General features: G+C 39.9%; 1 pseudogene; it reads right to left on the bottom strand.

Annotated features, from left to right (window-relative positions):
• LOC138046067 (adhesion G protein-coupled receptor L4-like) overlaps positions 1-7,500 on the bottom strand; it is a 68,434-nt pseudogene that overhangs the window by 17,905 nt on the left and 43,029 nt on the right.

Genomic DNA, 7,500 nt, shown 5'->3' with positions numbered 1-7,500 from the left:
GTTTTCCGGCTCAAGTAAATTGCTGACTACTTGTGAAAAAGCCTTTACGTGTTCCTCTGAACTTATACTGCCTTGACTCGCGTTGTTATACTCGGCTAACAGCACGAGAATATCAATTGCTATCAACAGATCTCCACCGTATATCTCTGTTGGCCTTGTATCATTTTTTGTTATTGGATTTGTTTGGTTCACGAGTTGGGCCAAGGCTTCTCCGACGCTCGTGTTTGACTGGAAGCCATCTGTGGCTGCTTCAATCTGAGAGAAAACGGACAAAAACAGATCATAATGGTCACATTGTCTGCAGTGAACAAAGAATCAATAGCGCAGCATGGTTATCGTAGTGAAAGAAGGTATCAGTCTGTAAACTTTGAAGCCGCATCGGAAATCACGTTTACAATCAATTTTATTCCCTTTTTCTTTCACAGAAAGCGTTTGTATCCGAAATATAGAAATTTTTATTTATATTTAGAGTCCTAAAGGAATTTCATTCCATCTTATCCGATTTTAAGGCTCGTTGAACTGAAGATTTTCACGAATCTCTCCCAAAATACCGCTGAAAGTGTACTGCTCGCACTTGGCGCTTTTATCGCGGGCGATACTTGCCTGATCTTTGAGTAAGATGAACCCAAATGAGCTGCAGCCGAGGAAACTTGGGTCCTTCCACTTTGCGTCGTTAAGACACTCACGTGATGCGTTTCCTACAATGGTATTAAATTTCAGAGAGATAAATATTCAGTTTTATACCGAGAACAGACGATATTTTTACACAAAGCGTTACGCGCGCAAACATTTTGTCTGAAAAAGCCTTATTTGAGTTCCCCACCAAGAAGTCGATGGTATTAAATGCTTCGAACGTAAAAGCGGAATAAAGATATTCTTTTTTAAGAGAAATTTGTTTTTGACTTGTTCAAATAGAGAGAGAGCGACAAGAGAATGGAATTGCATTTTTGTAGAATGAAAAAGCTTTAGTAAGTTTTCATATATGAAAGTTAGAATCAAAACTGAAAGCGGATTAGAAGAGATAGCATTCTAAATGGTTAAGAACATTGCCAAAGAAACAAAAAAAAATCAGATAAAACAAATTTGCATTCGTCTAGATCAAATTTTAATGGGATTTTGTCAAACAATCTGCGTATACCTTATTTATATTTTATTCTGTTAATAAATGCAAGGATGACCAAGTCGCAGGCGCATCTTGTATGTTGACTTACCACTGGCCCCATTCGGACACGGTTGTATGTCGATCCCAGCTGCAGCAGTTTCCGCCCACGCAATCCCTTGTATAACTTGAGCCGGGCACTTTTCCACACCTGTCATACGAGAAATGAGTTAATGTTTAATCATTCAGAGAATTTGTGGCTTGTCTCTTTAGCCTTTAGGCGAGTGCATTTTGAGAACTTTCAAAATCAAGAATTGTACGAGAAGGTCGTGCGAATTTTGTTGAGTGCACTATATAAAGTAAATGTAGCAAATAAATGGCTCATTGTTCTATGCTCACGTTGTCGTCAAAACCTAAAATTTGCTGATTTCAAGTTGCTATTTTCATGGTGGGGAACGGAACGGGAAATGCACGGAAATTTGTGCTGCACGTGCAGCACAATTATTTCTCCTTTTTTAACAAACAATATTCTTGCTTTGTGGCGTTGTCGTTGCCGACTAATAGGGAGTTTAAGCATGCAACGTTTTTGAGCCACGGACGGCAACCGGAAATGAACATTTCACATGCATCTCTCAGATTTTTAACCTAATCATCGCTAATGGAGGAAAGATACTTAGCAATATATAAAGGTGGTAGTGACAAGACAAGTTAAAAGGGAAAACAGCTCACTTCCGGTTGCCGTCCGCGGCTCAAAAACGTCGCGTGCTTAAACTCCCTAGTACTCAAATGCTGGAATGCTGGTATGCTGGAACGCCGGAACGGCGGAATATTGAAATTCCATTTCAACCTCATACTTGGTTGAGATACATCGATGACATTTTTATGATCTGGACTGAAAGTCCGGAGAACCTTTAAATTTTCATCGATTATCTCAACAACATTCACCCTACCATAAAATTCACTAGCTCACACTCTCCCACCAATGTTCCTTTCCTTGACGTTAACGTCTCACTAAGTAGTGACGGAAACATAAATACAGACCTATACACGAAACCCACGGACAAACACCAACATTTACTTTATTCCTCTTGTCATCCTCTACACACAAAAAAAGCCATTCCGTTCAGCCTAGCACTCCGCCTACGACGAATTTGTTCTACCGACGAAACGTTCAAGATTCGCACCACTGAACGAACGACATACCTTCTAAAACGAGGTTACAAACGCGATTTTGTTACTAAACAAATACAACGCTCTGCAGACATTCCCCGCGGCATACATACCCTACAATCTAAACAGATAAACAAACCCAAACGCATACCTTTCATAACGACCTATAATCCATCACTTCCTTCCATCTTCAACATAATAAAAAAACACTACAATCTATTTCGTTCTTCTGACCGTTGCAAAAATGCTTTCCTACATCTACCTGTTGTGGCTTTCAGGCGCTCCCCTAACCTTCGAGACCTGCTGGTAACAGCTAAACTGTCCCCTGATGTAACTCATTCTAATACCGCACTTCCTTCCGGTTCTTTTCGCTGTGGCAAAAACCGCGCTACAGTACCTGTCCTTACATTTTCCATGGACTAACCAACTACAAATTCTTCTCTACTGGCGAAACGCGCTCCATTAATTTCCACATAACTTGCGAAACTAAAAACCTTATCTACATGATTCAATGCAACAGATGCTATCTACAGTACATAGGAGAAACTAAACGACGTTTAAAAGACCGTTTTAATGAACACCGCCGCTCTTTAGATAACGCTAACACCAAATCCAAACCTACTACAGTCGCAGAACATTTCCTTTCCTCTCCCCACAAAATCTCTAAGGACATGCAATTAATTCCTATCGAAAAAATATTTTCTAACAGAGACTCGATCCGTAAGGCCAGTGAAGCTTTTTTAATTTTAAAAGGCAGACAATTGATCCCAACGGTCTTAATATCCGGGAAGAAACGTATTATATTTCAGTTGATTACTTTGAGTGATTTCCGTTATTTTTCCATGATTCTTAGTATTTGAATTCAAATTCGTTGTAACTGCCATGTTTTATCACATTTTTCCCAGTATTACGTCAGCATATATATATAGAAGTTCTATATATTTGGTGTTTACGGGAAACTCAACACTGGACAACTTCTGCCTCTTCACAGGCGGACATGGGTAATTAATGTAAATAGTCAGTTAAGTAGATCCCTTGAGCCAACAGCGCATCCCTGTCCCTTGTCCGCCTGTGAATCACATGTTGATCCAGCGTTATCACATAGAAAAACTGGCCCATTAGGGAGACCCACGTAAATGCCACACATTAAGTGATAAATCAGCCATGTTGCCAGCATGGTTGTCCTGATAGTGTAGTGGTCATCACACCCGACTAGTGATCAGGGGGACGTGGGTTCAAATCCCGCTCAGGGCAATTACAGTTTTCCCCAGAAGTTGTCCAGTGTTGAGTTTCCCGTAAACTTCTCTCAATTTCTCCTCAACTTGGACTGTGAATCCATTTGCGATCCTCCTGGGGGTGATGCGCTGTTGGCTCAAGGGATCTACTTAACTGACTATTTACATTAATTACCCTTGTCCGCCTGTGAATCACATGTTGATCCAGCGTTATCACATAGAAAAACTGGCCCATTAGGGAGACCCACGTAAATGCCACACATTAAGTGATAAATCAGCCATGTTGCCAGCATGGTTGTCCTGATAGTGTAGTGGTCATCACACCCGACTAGTGATCAGGGGGACGTGGGTTCAAATCCCGCTCAGGGCAATTACAGTTTTCCCCAGAAGTTGTCCAGTGTTGAGTTTCCCGTAAACTTCTCTCAATTTCTCCTCAACTTGGACTGTGAATCCATTTGCGATCCTCCTGGGGGTGATGCGCTGTTATATATATATATATATATATATATATATATATATATATATATATATATATATATATATATGTATATATATATATATATATATATGTACATAGAAGCAATTCAATGTAAACTCTCATTGTACCTGAAGAAGGCTGGTTTGGCCAGCCGAAATATAGTACACCACTAAAATCAAATCAAATCTACGTTGTATCGGCTCTTGCTTAGAATATTTAAACACGGAATGGTGGAATAATTAAACAATGAACGCCGGAATACTTAGTGGGAGGCGCGGTGGCCTCATGGTTAGACTGCTCGACTCCGGATCGAGTGGTTCGGGTCCTGGCCGGGAACATTGTGTTGTGTTCTTGGGAAAGACACTTTACTCTCACGGTGCCTCTCTCCACCCAGGTGTATAAATGGGTACCGGCGAATCTAATGCTGGGGGTAACCATGCGATGGACTAGCATCCCATCCAGGGGGGAGTAGAAATACTCCTAGTCGCTTCATGCTACGGAAACCGGAGATAAGCACCGGCCTGATGGGCCTTCCTAGGCTCGTAACAGAGACTTTACCTTTTTACTTTTAATTTTACCGTAATACTTAAACACGAAGCATTTGTGAAAAATAACAGAGAAGTTTTTAATTTTGAAGTCGGGCCAACCCTTCAAGAGAAACCGACAAATCGTACCTTGTAAACTGGCCTTAACTATGTTGTACCCGATCCAAACCCTTTGGGAATAACAAGTTTTTTTTCCAGGTATTTAGATATCATTTAAATGTGAATTCCGCATTACATTGCAACTACAATAGACAACAAATCTTAACCCCGTGTTTGTACACAACACTGAGTTAGCCGATTTGGTCGGCAAGCTTCCAACCAAATATATTCAAAGAAAACGTCTCAAAAAGGGAAAGCCCCTTAAAGCAGAAACCAATAAACCAATAAAACTGTCTAAATTGGCGAATCACAAACTGAAATGTGACACTAAACAATTATCGGATGAGGTTGATCATGATATCATGATTGAATTATCAAAACCGAGGTGTGTGTTATCTGCCGAAGCCGAAGGCTGAGGCAGATAACACAGACACAAGGTTATCTACATCTACGTCAGTTATCTACAAGCAGTGAAAAAGAAAACCGTTGTATAATATTGAAAGGCACACTAACATGTTAACGCATAGTATATTTCTCCTTACTAAAAAAAGAGAACAGAGAATAAAGCAATGTGAGGGACGAACCATTAATTTTTTGAGGGAGGGAGAGAGGGCATGATTTGTTTTTCGACACAGACAATTTTTTTTCTGTGTTGGTGTCTGTACAAACAATTTATTTATTTCTTTTATTTTTTTGTTACATGTTTTGATATGCAACTGTAGATTCTATTCAGCGTCACTGAAGTTAAAGATGACACACTTCTTTCTTGAAACTGTGGTCTTAGATTTGCTGTAGTTTATATTTGGAACTAATGCACGACTTCCATCAGCTTATTAGGCATTGGAAACTTGCATTGTGTATTTTGTAACCGTTTATTTCGCATTTAGTGAATGAGTGAACACAAAATGCCATTGTTTGAATTAACATCTAAAAGTTTATAGTTCATGAATTAATTAATGCGTTGCAAACTCGCCTTGTGAACTTGGGGTGCCTGTGGTTAGACTGCTATGGAACCCACGATCATCGTATTAACCACTGACTGGCCGATCGATTCCTCGATCATCAGTGAGTGAGTCAGTGAATCAGTGAGTCAGTCAGTCAGATCAAAATAAAGGTATTTGATCTTATCAGATATATAACGTTCACATATCTAAAGTGGCTGTGTAACGTTCATAATTCGTAGTGTGTCACCTGAACAGGAAGTGCCGTTGCCTCGGAAACCTTGATTGCATGAACAATAAAAGGATCCTTGTGTATTGGTGCAAGTGGCGTTTTCATCACAATTGTGGGCATTCGTAAAGCACTCGTCAATATCTGTAACAGGAGGACATCAAGATAAAATGCCTTAATGAATAGATAGCTACAACAATCGCACCTGTATCATCAAAACGTTTAATTCTTCATAATTTCAAACAAATAGATTCCATGTTGCCGTGTGTCTTTTCAGTAACAGATCACAGAAGACGTCAAAATGTGGTAAGAACATTAGTGACACACTCGGTTATCGCCTCGTGTGCCAAAATGTTGTTTTTCTAATTACATTTTGACGCCATCCGTGATCTATTACTAAACAGACGCACGGCAACATGGAACCTATTTGCTAATTAAGTATCTAAAGCGGTGGTGTGACATTCAAACCAATAAGCATGTCACCTGAGCAGGAAGTGCCGTTGCTTGAGAAACCTTGATTGCATGAACAGTGAAAGGATCCATCTGTATTTATGCAAGTGGCATTTTCATCGCAATACTCCGATTCCTGAAAAAACCGAAACTTGCATGCAAGAGAGGCTTAATAGCCCTCGCAGCAGGAAAATGGTCGCGCAAAACAAACAAGAACCGGGTTGTGGGCAAATTTAAAGCTACTTCAGCCGTGCAAATTAAAAGCAAGTATAAAAAATTTGTTCACAAATGTTACACAGCCGCAAACTGTAATAACCGAAGTTAAAATCGACCCGATTTATTGTTTCGTGCGTTTCCATCGGACCCACTACAACTGAAGAAGTGGGAAATTCGTATAAAAAGAGGATATGGCTTCTTTGCCTCGGTATGAAACACGTTCTGTTTTTCTGAACACTTCTTGCCGACGGATTTTAAGCGGACTCTGACTGGTCATAGACGAGACTTAAAGACCATCGGTGTTTCCTTGGACAAAAGTGGATGAAGGATCGCTTTGTAGACCGAGAAGACTGAAGTTGAGATGTGAGAAATCTGAAGGGATAACAGGAGCCGAGACATGAATATAAAGACCAGAAAGAAATTACGGAAGATTTCGAAAAAGATTCTGTTGTATTTAACCTGCGATCAGGCTCTATTTTAGTTTCGCGTGCTACGTAATGTGGAGTTGGCGAAAGGAAAAATAGAGCCTGACCAAATTCCTCTTCGAAATTCCTTCCGCCCACCTTTTTTCATTGACGGACATGTCCTTCGTCGGCCAATCAAATTACTTCCATTACACCGATACACACGTGGACGGCAGATTCACGCTATTTTGTTTTGACCAAAGTTAATTACCGTGGGAGGAATATTATAAACGAATTCGAAAGTTACCGTTGGCTTTAATTTGACAAAAACACATTTAAAGCATGGGGAATGTTTTCGACGACTATATTGCGGCAAAGGCCGGTGTGATTCTCCCTCCGAACTTCACTGAATATACAATCTTTTAAGCTTGACATCTTAATTTGTAATTGAGATAACCTAGCATTTTGTCGTTGGACGGTTTGGCAATAGATTTTTAAAGAAAAAAAAAAGAAATACATTATTCCTTTAACGTGTTTCCCATGAAGGTTTCTTTGGTGATTTTTACCGGTAATATCTTCAGTTGCAGTGTATTTCTAGAATTGCGCGCAGTAAAATTATGTTACTTTTGTCTGT

The sequence above is a fragment of the Montipora capricornis genome, chromosome 4 (genome assembly GCF_036669925.1).
Source record: "Montipora capricornis isolate CH-2021 chromosome 4, ASM3666992v2, whole genome shotgun sequence".
Lineage (NCBI taxonomy): Eukaryota > Metazoa > Cnidaria > Anthozoa > Scleractinia > Acroporidae > Montipora > Montipora capricornis.
Note: the sequence above shows the minus strand (reverse complement) of the source record. Positions and strands in the feature narration are given on the sequence as shown.